At 43.5% G+C, this 13153-nt stretch overlaps 1 pseudogene; it reads right to left on the bottom strand.

The window, feature by feature from the left end:
* Positions 1-5496: 5496 nt before the first annotated feature.
* Positions 5497-5921, bottom strand: LOC126941176 (immunoglobulin lambda-like polypeptide 1; annotated as a pseudogene).
* Positions 5922-13153: the final 7232 nt, after the last annotated feature.

Raw genomic sequence — 13153 nt, 5'->3', positions numbered from 1 at the left:
CATGATAACATGAAAGAGAGCATCACATGGTGAGAAGGCACGAGGGTGAGTGTCATCTGAGGCTTCTCTTCTTTTTCTTGTGTAGCCACCAGTCCTATTGTGGGGCCCCTGCCCTGATGACCTTCTTTAATCCTAATTGCCTCTGAAAGGCCTCCCCTCCAATCAGCATTTGAATTGGGGGATTAAATTTCCAACACATGAAGTTTGAAGGGCACATTCAAACCACAACATTCTGTACCTTTACATTATTGAAAGTTATATTAATGACAGCATTATATTATTAAACAACACCTGCCATCTCAGTCTGAAATATGTGCATTCAGATTATTCAACTGCTAGCCGTCCTTAAGAAAAATGAACTGAAAGGGCTCAGAAAAGGTCCCTTCTAGAACAAAATAAAAATATCGTCCAAACTTCTACTTCAGAATGCAGGCACTACTACAGTTTTAAACTAACACTTTAAAATTCTTTCTGCTATTGAAATTTTTTTTTTTTTTTTTTTTTTTTTTGAGAGTTTCACTCTTGTCACCCAGGCTGCAGTGCAATGGTGTGATCTTAACTCACTGCAACCTCTGCCTCCCAGGTTCAAGTGATTCTCCTGCCTCAGCCTCCCGAGTAGCTGGGATCACAGGCACCTACCATCATGCCTGGCTAATTTTTCTATTTTTGGTAGAGACAGGGTTTCACCATGTTGGCCAGGCTGATCTCAAACTTGTGACATCAGTTGATACACCCGCCTCAGCCTCCCAAAGTACTGGGATTACAGGCGTGAGCCACTGTGCCCTGTCTCTGTTACTGAAATCTTTCAACAATATCTATTAAAGATCTCTTATGGGTTATGTATTACCATATCAGTGACATGAGAGATCCCAAAGAACAGGGACTTTTTCTGGCCTACAGAGGATCCATCACATAAGACCACTCACTGAATTTGGATTCTAGTGCTGGCTGTGTTATGTGTTGGCTAAGTGACCTTGGACAAGTCACTTAAGCTCTCAGAACTTTAGTTATCTCACCTATATAATGAGGAGAATAATACTAGCCTCAACGTGCTTTGGGGTTTTGTAAGAAATAAGTGAGAACATTTGTTAAAAAAAAGTAAGGACTTATACAACTGTGTGCAAATATACACTGTTGTCAGTACTAAATCTTGGTTTATTCTAAGAAGTTCTTCTGATGGGCAGACATATCGCGATAAGTATTTTTTATGGATTCCAGGATGTTTCTTGAAGCTGGTTAGAAGCTGGAAAGAAGAAAGGGGGACTTTTTGAAGGCAGAGTCACTCATAATATCTCTGCCCAGTTCCCCAATGTTATGTCAGACTTCTGGGCAGATTGGGGTATTATAATTGTATTAGTCAGTCAGGATTCTGCAGAGAAACAGAACCAATAGGAGGTAGATATAGATAAAGATGCAGCTGTAGATATAGATGGGATACAGAGATTTATTTTAAGAAATGGGCTCATATGATTAGAAGGCTGAGAAGTCCCATGATCTTGCCGTCTATAAGCTGGAGACCCAGGAAAGTGGGTGGTGCAATTCCAGTCCTACTCTGAAGGCCTAAGATCCAGGGAATCCCACGTTGTAAATCCCAGTCCAAGGGCAGGAGAAGACCTCCCCCAACTCAAGTAGCCAGGGTGGAAGCAAAAGGGGGCAAATTCTTCCTTCCTCCACCTTTTGTTCTTTTCAGGCTGGAAATGAATTGGATGGTGCCCACCCACATTAGAGAAAGCAGTCTACTTTACCAAGTCCACTGATCCCGATGTTGATCTCAGACGGAAACACCCTCACAGGCACACCCAGAACAATATTTATTTATTTATGTTTTTTTTTTTTTTGAGATGGAGTTTCACTCTTGTCACCCAGGCTGGAGTGCAATGGCGTGATCTCAGCTCACTGCAACCTCCGTCTCCTGAGTTCAAGTGGTTCTCCTGCCTCAGCCTCCCAAGTAGCTGGGATTACAGGCACCCACAACCATGCCCAGCTAATTTTTGTATTTTGTAGAGACATAGTTTCACCATGTTGGCCAGGCTGGTCTCGAACTCCTGACCTCAGGTGATCTGCCCACCTGGGCCTCCTAAAGTGCTGGGATTACAAGCATGAGGCACTATGGCCGGCCCCCCAGAACAATACTTAATCTGAGCACTCCTGGTGCAATTAAGTAATTTTAAGACATGTGAAATTAACTATCACAATAATAAACTGAAAGGGGAGGCCAAAGAGCAAGCTTTCAAGTGTGTGCCTTGTATGAAAACTAGAGCTCCAGCTGTGCGCGGTGGCTCACGCCTGTGATCCTGGCACTTTGGGAGGCCAAGGCAGGTAGATCACTTGAGGCCAGGAGTTCAGGATCATCCGGGGTAACACAGTGAAATCCGTCTCTACTAAAAATAGAAAAAACTAGCTGGGCATGGTGGCACACGCACATAATCCCAGCTACTCAGGAGGCTGAGGCATGAGAATCACTGGAACCCAGGAGCTAGAGGCTGCAGTGTGCTAAGAGCTCACCAGTGCAGTCCAGCCTGGGTGACAGGACTTTTTTTGACCCTGTCTAAAAAAAAAAAATCAATAAAATAGAAAAAAAATAAATAAAAGAAAGAAAGAAAACTGGAGCTCCGGTCTCCTGGGTAACAGCTGGGTTCCTCGATTCAAAATCTTGTCCTGACACTAGCAGCAAGACCTTGGCCAAGCTACTTAAACTTCATGTATCTCAGTCTCATAATTTGTCACATGTGCACCCAATCACACCTGTTTCATAGTGTTTCTGTGAGGAGTCAATAAGCTAATACATCTAAGGCTTTAGGAGGGTACATGACAATGGCATAATGCAACAAATGTTAACCACTATTTTTTCCGAACAGCCTGAAGATAGAGCTTATCCCAGTCTGGGGGAGACTTTTCCCTTCCCCTTAAGCTCAGAATGCTTAACTTAAACCTTTGAATTTGATCATTGGACCTTATGCTTCTGCCAGCAAATGGTGGGAACTAATCCCCACAATTATTCTCTTCTCACTACCTTGTTATTTCTTTAAATGCAAGCACTCATATATTTATTGATTACTATTGCACTTGTATAAATATCTTAGTTTTTATTCACTCTCTCCTCACAGTTTGTTTTCCCGACTCTCTGCTACCATTGTGGTTCTGTCTGCAACAATACTCGACTTGTGTCTTCACTAGAGAGGGCCAGAGAAAGAGAGAGAATTGTCTTACAGACAATGCTCTTATTGAACATCCTCAAACACTGTGTGTGTGCCTGTTTCTGTTGCTTTGTTGACTCATATCCACCTTGTGGCTTGCCTTCTTTCGTAGACTTTCTTCCCTGTTCCATCTGATCAATGGTTTTCCAGTTTGTGTTTATGGAATGTGTTCCTTCCTCATCCACAAACATCTACCTCCACAACCTCAAAATGCATGTGGGTGTGACTGTCAGTAGCAAACAGTAGAGGCGTTGTGTCTTGGAGCCAGCTTACAAGCATAGGAGGTCCTGGGACCTGAGCATTTCGTTTAGTTCCAAATATGAAAAGCTGGTATCTTTGTGGAATGATCTCAAAACTCTCTGGGGTGAGCAAATGGGAAAGGTCGATAGGCAGTTACAGGTTGAACCTGTTTGGTTTCTTTTGGCTGGAGCAAGGTGAGCACAGTTTAGGGTTTGCTTTCTCTGCTCTGAAGTTTCAGAGCTTCCATGGTGAACTTGGAGGTGAACGAGGTAACTGAGATCAACATTTCGCTCTATCTAAACAGGGGGCTACTTTGTAAGCCAGACCATCAGCCTAGTATTCTAGCCGAGAGAGGAAAGTTCTCCAAAAGTCAGAGATACTTGGGAAAGCATCACCTTCCCTATGCCAACGTACTTAGTAAGCTTAAGAATCACAAACCAGCTCTGTGGAACCCAAAAAAGGCAGCTAACTCTGCTACCAAATATTTTTACCAAAATAAAATGTGTCTGTCTGCTCTGGGATCTCTCTGCCTCTGGTTCTTGACACCGATGCTGAGAAGTCTTTGTTTTCTTGCCTTTCTTTCCTGTTTCTAGAATTCTTTTGATTATCTTGATTTCCCTTTTTTTCTTTTTTCTTTTTAGATAAGGTCTTGCCCTGTTACCCAGGCTGGAGTGCAGTGGCACAGTCTTGGCTGACTGCAGCCTCAATCTCCCAGGCTCTAGCCATCCTCCTACCTTAGCCTCCTGAGTAGCTGGGACTATAGACACGTGCCGCACACCCAGCTAATTTTGTATTATTTGTTAGATATGAGGTTTCGCCATGTTGCCCAGGCTGGTCTCAAACTTCTGGGCTGAAGCTGTTCTCCTGCCTTGGCTTCCCACAGTGCTGGGTTTACACGTGTGAGCTACTGTGCCCTGCCCTTTATCCGCTTTTAAACTTCATATTACCTTCTAATCATTAAAAATGCACATTATGTTCATTTAACATAAGACACATTTAGAATTTTATTGTGCTTTTTTTTTTTCATTTAGTATATTTTGGGAATTTCTCCATGTAATCAAAATCTTTTGAAAATACAACTCTTGGCTGGGCGTGGTGGCTCATGCCTATAATCCCAGCACTTTGGGAGGCCTAGGTGGGCAGATCACCTGAGGTCAGGAGTTCGAGACCAGCCTGACTAACATGGAGAAACCCCATCTCTACTAAAAATACAAAATTAGCTGGGCGTGGTAGCGCATGCCTGTAATCCCAGCTACTCGGGAGGCTGAGGCAAAAGAATTGCTTGAAACCGGGAGGCGGAGGTTGTGGTGAACCGAGATGGTGACATTGCACTCCAGCCTGGGCAACCAGAGCAAAATTCTGTCTCAAAAGAAAAAAAAGAAGAAAAAAAGAAAAGAAAATATAACTCTTGACAATTATTTAATATCACAACGTGTAGTATAATTGCTTAACCACTCTTTTTTTGACATTTAGATTGTCATTTTTTTAAGAGTTGAAGTCTTTGCCTGCCTGTATCAAAACATTTCATGTACCCCATTAAATATATATACCTACATTTACCCCCAAAAATTAAAATTAAAAATAAAAAAAATAGAGTCAGGTTTCACTATGTTGCCCAAGCTGGAATCCAACTCCTGGGCTCAAGCAATCCACCCATCTAGCTTCCTGAGTAGCTGGGACTACAGGTGCGTGCTGCCAAGCCTGGCCTGTCACTTTTCGATACTGATCTCATTCAGATGTTGGCTAGCTTTGTCATCTGCATGAGATGACTCTTGGCAAGTCATCTGCCGGCTATCACGCAAAATCCAATAAAGTCATATTAACAAATTAATGAAATCATGCATTCAGGCATGTCTGTGTTGAAGGCCAGTGGTCTTCACTAATATTCACATCTTCTTCCTTTTTTTTGTTTTTTGTTTTTCTGTTTGACCGTGAGGATACTTATTGAGGGTTTATTGGGTGCAGGGAGAAGGGCTGGATGACTTGGGATGGGAGTAGAGACCCCTCCTCTGGGATCCTGCAGCTCCAGGCCCCCATGGGTGGGGTGAGGGCCGGGGACCTAGGAACATTCTGTGTGGGCCATTGTCTTCTCCATGGTGCTCCCCTTATGCATGGCCCAGCAGCTGTAGCTGCTGCGGGATCTCCACTGTTCAGGCATCAGGCTCAGGTAGCTGCTGGCCGCATACTTGTTGCTCTGTTTGGAAGGCTTAGTGGTCTCCATGTCCTGGGTGATGATGATGCTGTCTGCCTCCCAGGCCACTGTCATGGTGCCCAGGTAGAAGTCACTCATGAGACACACTAGGGTGGCCTTGTTAGCTTGGAGCTCCTCAGAGGAGGGCGGGAACAGAGTACTAAACGAGGAGCCTTGGGCTTGCCTAAGACAGTGAGCTGGGTCCTGCTGCCAAACACGTGCAACAGTAAATGATGCTTGGATTGAAACCCATAGGGCCAGAACCTGGGGCCAGTCCAGGAGCTGGGCTGGAGCAGAAACAATCGTGGTGGAAGGGGAAACAAACATGTCCTTCTTCACATGGCAGCAGGAGAGAGATTGAGAATTCACATCCTCTTCTAAGGAGACTTCTGCCTCTAATAAGCCCTCCCACACCACTCACAACTGATTGGACCAAGGATGGACACCTGACCCGAGACAGGCCAGATACTGTGGTGTGGGCCAGTGGGAAAAGGTAAACTGGGTGACAAAGAGGAACCATTAGAGTAAGAGGCAGCTACCCTAGGGAGCCAGAGATGAGAACATGCAAAGAAAAGCTTTGAGGGAGAAACCACAGTTGGAGAAAGACTGGAGATTACAACTCCCAACCTGGCTCTGCCAGCTGGTTTTGTCCCTCAGCTTTGTTGAGCTGTAATTGACAAAGAAAAGTTTTATGTGTTTAAGGTATAATGCGATGTTTTGATATACATCATGAAATACATCATGAAATGATTGCCGTAATCAAGCTGATTAACAATACGATCTTACCTCACATAGCTACCATTTGTGTGGTGTGATGAGAACATTTAAGATCCACTCTCTTTGCAGATATCAAGTGTATAATATGGTATTGTCAACCATAGTCAGCAGGCTGTACATAGATCTCCAGAACTTACTCATTTTCTAATGAAACTTCATACCTCTTGACCAATATCTCCCATTTTTCCCACCCCCCAGCCCCTGGCAACCGCTGTTCTACTCCTGGGCTCCTATGAGTTTGACTCTGTTAGATTCCTCATATAAGGGAGATCATGGGACATTTCTGTGTCTGGCCTACTCTACTTAGCATAATATCCTCCAGGTTGTTACAAATGACGGGATTTCTTTCCTTCTTAAACTCCAGTAACACTCCATTGCACATATATACCACGTTGTCTTCATCCATTTATTCATCCACATTTGCAGAGGTTGTTTCTGTACCTTGGCTATTGAAACATATGCTGCAATAAACATGGGAGTGCAGATATCTCTCTGCGAAACTGCTTTCATTTCCTTTAAATTCTGCCACTTGATTTGAGGAGTTGACTAACTCAAACCTCTGTTCTCAGCTGGGCGCAGTCGCTCACACCTGTAATCCCAGCATTTTGGGAGGCTGAGGCAGGTGGATCACCTGAGGTCTGGAGTTAGAGGCCAGCCTGACCAACATGGAGAAACCCCATCTCTACTAAAAATACAAAATTAGCTGGATGTGGTGGTGCATGCCTGTAATTCCAGCTACTCGGGAGACTGAGGCAGGAGAATCGCTTGAACCGGAGGCGGAGGTTGCGGTTGCGGTGAGCCGAGAGTGAGGCATTGCACTCCAGCCTGGGCAACAAGAGCGAAACTCCATCAAAGAAACCCAAACAGACAAAAAACAAAAAACAAAACCTCTGTTCTCATCTGCAGAAGATTAGAGATAGTGTACATAAAGTATATATAACACAACAGGACCTCACTAAATGGTGGCTATATTATACATAAAAGTATTTTTTTTTAAAAGAAAAATACTGAGAAATCTTCTGAAATCATCACTTATAATAAAGAATGGAGTGCACAGAGGAAGTAAAAAATGTATACAACACAAAAGCAAGGTTTTGAGCTCTTAAGACATAGTCTGTTTTAATCACCCGTGTTTGTACTCAGTACTTAGCTCAGTGCCTAGCAAATCTTTAAGTGCTCGATACGCGTGTATTGCTTTCTTTTTTTTTTTTTGAGACGGAGTCTCGCTCTGTCGCCCAGGCTGGAGTGCAGTGGCCGGATCTCAGCTCACTGCAAGCTCCGCCTCCCGGGTTCACGCCATTCTCCGGCCTCAGCCTCCCGAGTAGCTGGGACTACAGGCGCCCGCCACCTCGCCCGGCTAGTTTTTTGTATTTCTTAGTAGAGACGGGGTTTCACCATGTTATCCAGGATGGTCTCGATCTCCTGACCTCGTGATCCACCCATCTCGGCCTCCCAAAGTGCTGGGATTGCAGGCTTGAGCCACTGGTATTGCTTTCAATGAATAGCTTCAAAGCAAGATTTTTCTTTGACTCAGATATGTAGCTGATTGGGCATTTTTACCCAGGGAATTGCCCTGTTGTTACTCACTGAGCCCCTTGTATGTGAAACCACTACAGCAACTCTAATTTCTCTCTGAAAGATTGGCATTTATGAGGTCATTTTCCCTTCAGTCTTTTCCCCTATTCTTATTTATTCCACCATATTTCACAGGCAAGCAAAACAAAAACAAACAAAAGACCTTTCATAAAAGTAACTTCCCCCTGTTAATGCCTCTCCCTGAAATCTATGGGGAAGACAGAAAAAGAAAAAGAAGAATCACGAGAGAGACGAAAATGCAAGCCCATGCAAGTTCCCCAAATCTTTAACAGGATAGACATATCTATGCATATTTAAGTGAAAAGATTCTGAAAGGACCTGAAAATAACTTAACTGGAGGCAGGATGATCCAGGGGAAGGAAAGAGAATACAGCTAGGGCACATTTCCATACCAAAGAGTGTGAGGTGTGGTAGACATCTGTTGCTTTTGTCCTCTCAACAAAACACTCCTCTTTACGCTGGAGAATTGGTCTTCACAGCATCCCATATGATTCCCATGGGCCTGGCTATGGGGTGGGTATACAATCCACCCCCGTCCAGCCACACCACCCCAGCCGTGTTTACACAATGCAATTGGGCATTGACCCAATCAAGTCCAGTCATATTTCTTTCAAGAAATTTAATATAGGAAATACTGGGAAAGGGAGGGAGAGTCTCACTTTTATACCACGAATTGTAAGTTTATACCCAGGATTGGGACTACCAGCAGCCATCTCTCCTGCCACATGTAGTGAACATATTTGTGTCAGGAGACAGTGAGGCCAAATGCAAAAAGAGGCAGAGACAAACATAACCTGAGAGGAAGAGTGGGAAATAGAAACTTGATGACATCATTTGAACACTTGAATGCACCTGTAACTAAAGCCTTTGGTTGAGCAGATTGTAAGGGTAGAAATGAGTTCTAAGTTTCCCAACCCCACCCCACTCCCAAGTCCAGGCTTGGTAAGTTAGTAAGAAGGTTTTAAGGAAAGAGAGAAGTTACTCTGCACACACATGGGGGCAGAATTTGGGACTGGGGCCACCATCTATGAGAGAGGAAACAAGCAACAGAAGGTCACAAACCCTCAAAGCTTAAGGAAGCTGGTGTTAGTTGATTTCTTGTGAAAACCAATTAAAAAAAAAAAGGTGTGAGTTTTATAGCTGTGGGAATATGAAAAGAAACAGGGAAGGATTTAGTGGAAATTGTGAGGTCTATGGTTTTTATAGGTCTTGGAGCTGGCTGGGACTTAACCAGTTATCTAGATCTCAAAGGGCCAAGTGACTTCAGCTAACATGTGAGTCACAGACGTGAAAAGAAACAAGGAAGATTCAGCACACACATAATACGTATTCCCAGGGAAAAACCAACAAAAATGGAACAGAAAATTATTCAAAGATTTCATAGGTGATTCTCCTGAAAGAAGAGATCTAAATCTTCAGGTTGAAACAATGTATGGAGAAAAAACTGATGAGTTCTAACAAGATTAAGACATATCCTGATGAAGTAATTTCAAGGATAAGAGAAAGTCTTGCAAGCATCCAGGCAGAAGAAACCTGTCACCTTTAAAGGGAAAGAATATATATCAGGCAGGCTTTAGACTTCCATCCACAGCAACACTAGAGGAACAAGATAATGGGAAATTTTGAGAAGAAAAAATAGAACACAAGAATTCTTACTTACCCAGGATATCATTCAATTGTAAAGGCCTGGGAAATACATTCTTAAAATATGCAGGAACTGGCCAGGCGCAGTGGCTCATGCCTGTAATCCCAGCACCTTGGGAGGCTGCGGCAGGCGGATCACGAGGTCAGGAGTTCGAGACCAGCCTGGCCAATATGGTGAAACCCCGTCTCTACTAAAAATACAAAAATTAGCTGGGCATGGGGGCAAGCGCCTGTAGTCCCAGCCATTTAGGAGGCTGAGGCAGAAGAATCGCTTGAACCCAGGAGGCAGAGGCTATGAGCCAAGACTATGCCACTGCACTCCAGCCTGGGTGACAGAGCGAGACTCTGTGTCTCAAAAAAAAAAAAAAAAAAAAAAAAAAAAAAAAAAAGATGTGTGTATATATATGCGCAAGAACTTTATAATTTTAGCATTAATAAAATCTTCCTGAAAGAATGTATGTGAAACAACAACTGCTGTCTGAAAGAAGAACCAAATTAAGAATTTACAAATGGAGGCTAGGCAAGGTGGCTCATACCTGTAATCCCAGCACCTTGGGAGGTTAAGACAGGAAGATCACTAGAACCAGGAGTTCAAAACCAGCTTGGGCAACATAGGGAGATCCCGTTTTTATGAAAAATCAAAACATTAGCCAAGTGTGGCAGTACATGACTATGGTCCCAGCTATTCAGGAGGCCGAGGTAGGAGGATCACTTCGCTTGGGCCTGGGAAGTTGAGGCTGCAGTGAGCTGTAATTGGGCCACTGCACTCAAGCCTGGACAACAGAGAGACCCTGTCTCAAAGAAAGATAAATTTTAAAAAAGATGCAAAAGACAATAAAATGGCAGAGTGCTGGAAAGCAAAGAAAGAGAGCAGACTACAAAGCTACAAGTAAATATGCAAGATGTAGACAAATTTTCAGGACCAAAAATAAGGAAAATACCACAGCCCAAAATATCAGATGGAAGAGAGAATTTTCCTGAAGATGCCTCTGGAGAAGCTCTACACCCAACAAATTCAAAGTACTGGAGAGGGAGGAGCCGCACCCCAGTTCCAGCCCTGGCCTTGAAGAGGACGGACAGCTTCCACTTCCTTCCTCTGGAAACTCTCAGTCCCAGTTGTCATGCTGTGGAAAGCAGAAGCCACATAGAAGGGCCAACTGAGGGTCCTCCAGCCAACAGCCAGCATCTCTGCCAGCACTGGAGGAAGCCATCAGAATAGTGCCACCCAGTGGAAAACCCTGATGAGTTCAGAAGCATCCCACATAACTGGGGACAGAAAACTGGCCCAACTGAGCCCAGTTAACGCACAGAATCATTGGAGATAGTAAAACAAATGGGCATTGCTTTATGCCACTAAGTTTTACGATTATTACATAGCGTACACAACCAAAACAAAGGCCCTGGGGCAATCATAAGTTATTCAAGAATGTCATGGAATGTTTGGGCCAGTTTAACTCTATCCCCTTTTTTCCCCCTTCTTTCTCCTTCCCCTTTCTTTCTCTCTTCCCTTCCATGGAGCTTTTGAAGATAGATTTCTATTTTTAGTCTTATTAGCATCAAAGTGGGAAAAGGCAAAAAGGTTTCTCCTGACATGTAGGAATTTAAAAACTATGCAACTCCTAATAAGAACTTTACTCCTGTAAAAGGAAGAGGAAAAAAAAAATTCAAATGAGAACAATATGAAATCTTTTAATGCAGTGACAGATTTAAGGAGGTCCAGGAAAAAAGCAGACACAGTAGAATCTATAGAACTGTGGTGCTGGAGACAGTTTCCTTTGAGTGGTAGGGAGGGCTTTAGTGTCATAGAATGACAGTTTCCTCCTTACAGATCTCTGATTCTGCAGAAAGTGTTGTATATATGGTTATTACACTAAAAGTGGGGTCCTAGGGTTTTTAAAAAATTCAATAAGCAGGCCGGGCGCGGTGGCTCAAGCCTGTAATCCCAGCACCTTGGGAGGCCGAGATGGGCGGATCACGAGGTCAGGAGATCGAGACCATCCTGGCTAACACAGTGAAACCCCGTCTCTACTAAAAAATACAAAAAACTAGCCGGGCGAGGTGGCGGTGCCTGTAATCCCAGCTACTCGGGAGGCTGAGGCAGGAGAATGGCGTAAACCCGGGAGGCGGAGCTTGCAGTGAGCTGAGATCTGGCCACTGCACTCCAGTCTGGGCGACAGAGCGAGACTCCGTCTCAAAAAAAAAAAAAAAAAAAAAAAAAAAAAAAAAAAAAAAAAAATTCAATAAGCAAATAAAAAATGCTTAAAGGATGACAGCAATATTCTTTTTTTTTTTAAAAAAAAGAATGAATAGCAACAAAACAAAATAATGAATTAGAAGACTTATTAAATAAGCTCTTGAAACACAACAATAACAAAACCTGTCCTATAAAACAGAATAAATGTAGACTACTCATGGGAAACACTGTAGAAAGCCTAAATATACAAAGAACTACAAAGGAGAAAACCCAAATGGACCCCTCCATTCCACTTCATTAGTCTGTGACTCCTGGAGAGAGCACCATTTTTTCAGGTGTCTCATTTGTGAAGTCACAACCCAGGAGACTCTGGCATCAACTCAGATAGAGGTAAATTCTGAGAAGTGAGTCAGCCACTAAAACAACAATCATATTAATGTGAAGTCCTCAGGGCAGAGTGTTTCTCTGGTGCAGTTTAAGATTGAGAGACACAGCCAGGCATGGTGGCTCACTTCTGTAATCTCAGCACTTTGGGAGGTCAAGGTGGGAGGATTGCTTGAGTCCACGAGTTCCAGATCAGCCTGGGTAACATAGCAAGACCCCATCTTTACAAAAATAAAAAATAATTTAATTAAAAGAAAAGAAAAAGATTGAAAGTCACACAGCTGTAAACTAATGAAAGTTCACTTAGAGCAACAGGCTTTGTCATGGGGAAAGAGCAAATCCTCATTTGATTCACTGCTGATCAGACACCCTTGCTGGCACCATTGAAAATGGATGTGGAAGCTACAATTGATGTGATCTCATGATAGCAAGAGATGTTGACTCAACAACAAAAACCCTACCACTTCTTATTGTAGAATATGATGTCAAAATAATATTATCATGTTGGGAAAATATGATTTAATTTAGCCACATCTTGACAAGTTTTTCTGTTTATTGAGTCTCTCATCTCTTCTATTTCTTCTTTTTATTTTTCTGCTTTTTTTTTTTTTGAGACGGAGTCTCACTGTGTCTCCCAGGCTGGAGTGCAGTGGCCGGATCTCGGCTCACTGCAAGCTCCGCCTCCCGGGTTCACGCCATTCTCCCGCCTCAGCCTCCCAAGTAGCTGAGACTACAGGCGCCCGCCACCATGCCCGGCTAGTTTTTTGTATTTTTTTAGTAGGGACGGGGTTTCACGTGTTCGCCAGGATGGTCTCGATCTCCCGACCTCGTGATCCGCCCGTCTCGGCCTCCCAAAGTGCTGGGATTACAGGCTTGAGCCACCGCGCCCGGCCCTATTTTTCTGTTTTAAAGGTTAATTTGTTTGTTTGT

Source organism: Macaca thibetana, chromosome 18 (genome assembly GCF_024542745.1).
Source record: "Macaca thibetana thibetana isolate TM-01 chromosome 18, ASM2454274v1, whole genome shotgun sequence".
NCBI classification, from domain to species: domain Eukaryota; kingdom Metazoa; phylum Chordata; class Mammalia; order Primates; family Cercopithecidae; genus Macaca; species Macaca thibetana.
The sequence above is the reverse complement of the archived record's forward strand: the minus strand, read 5'-3'. Positions and strand labels throughout refer to the sequence as shown.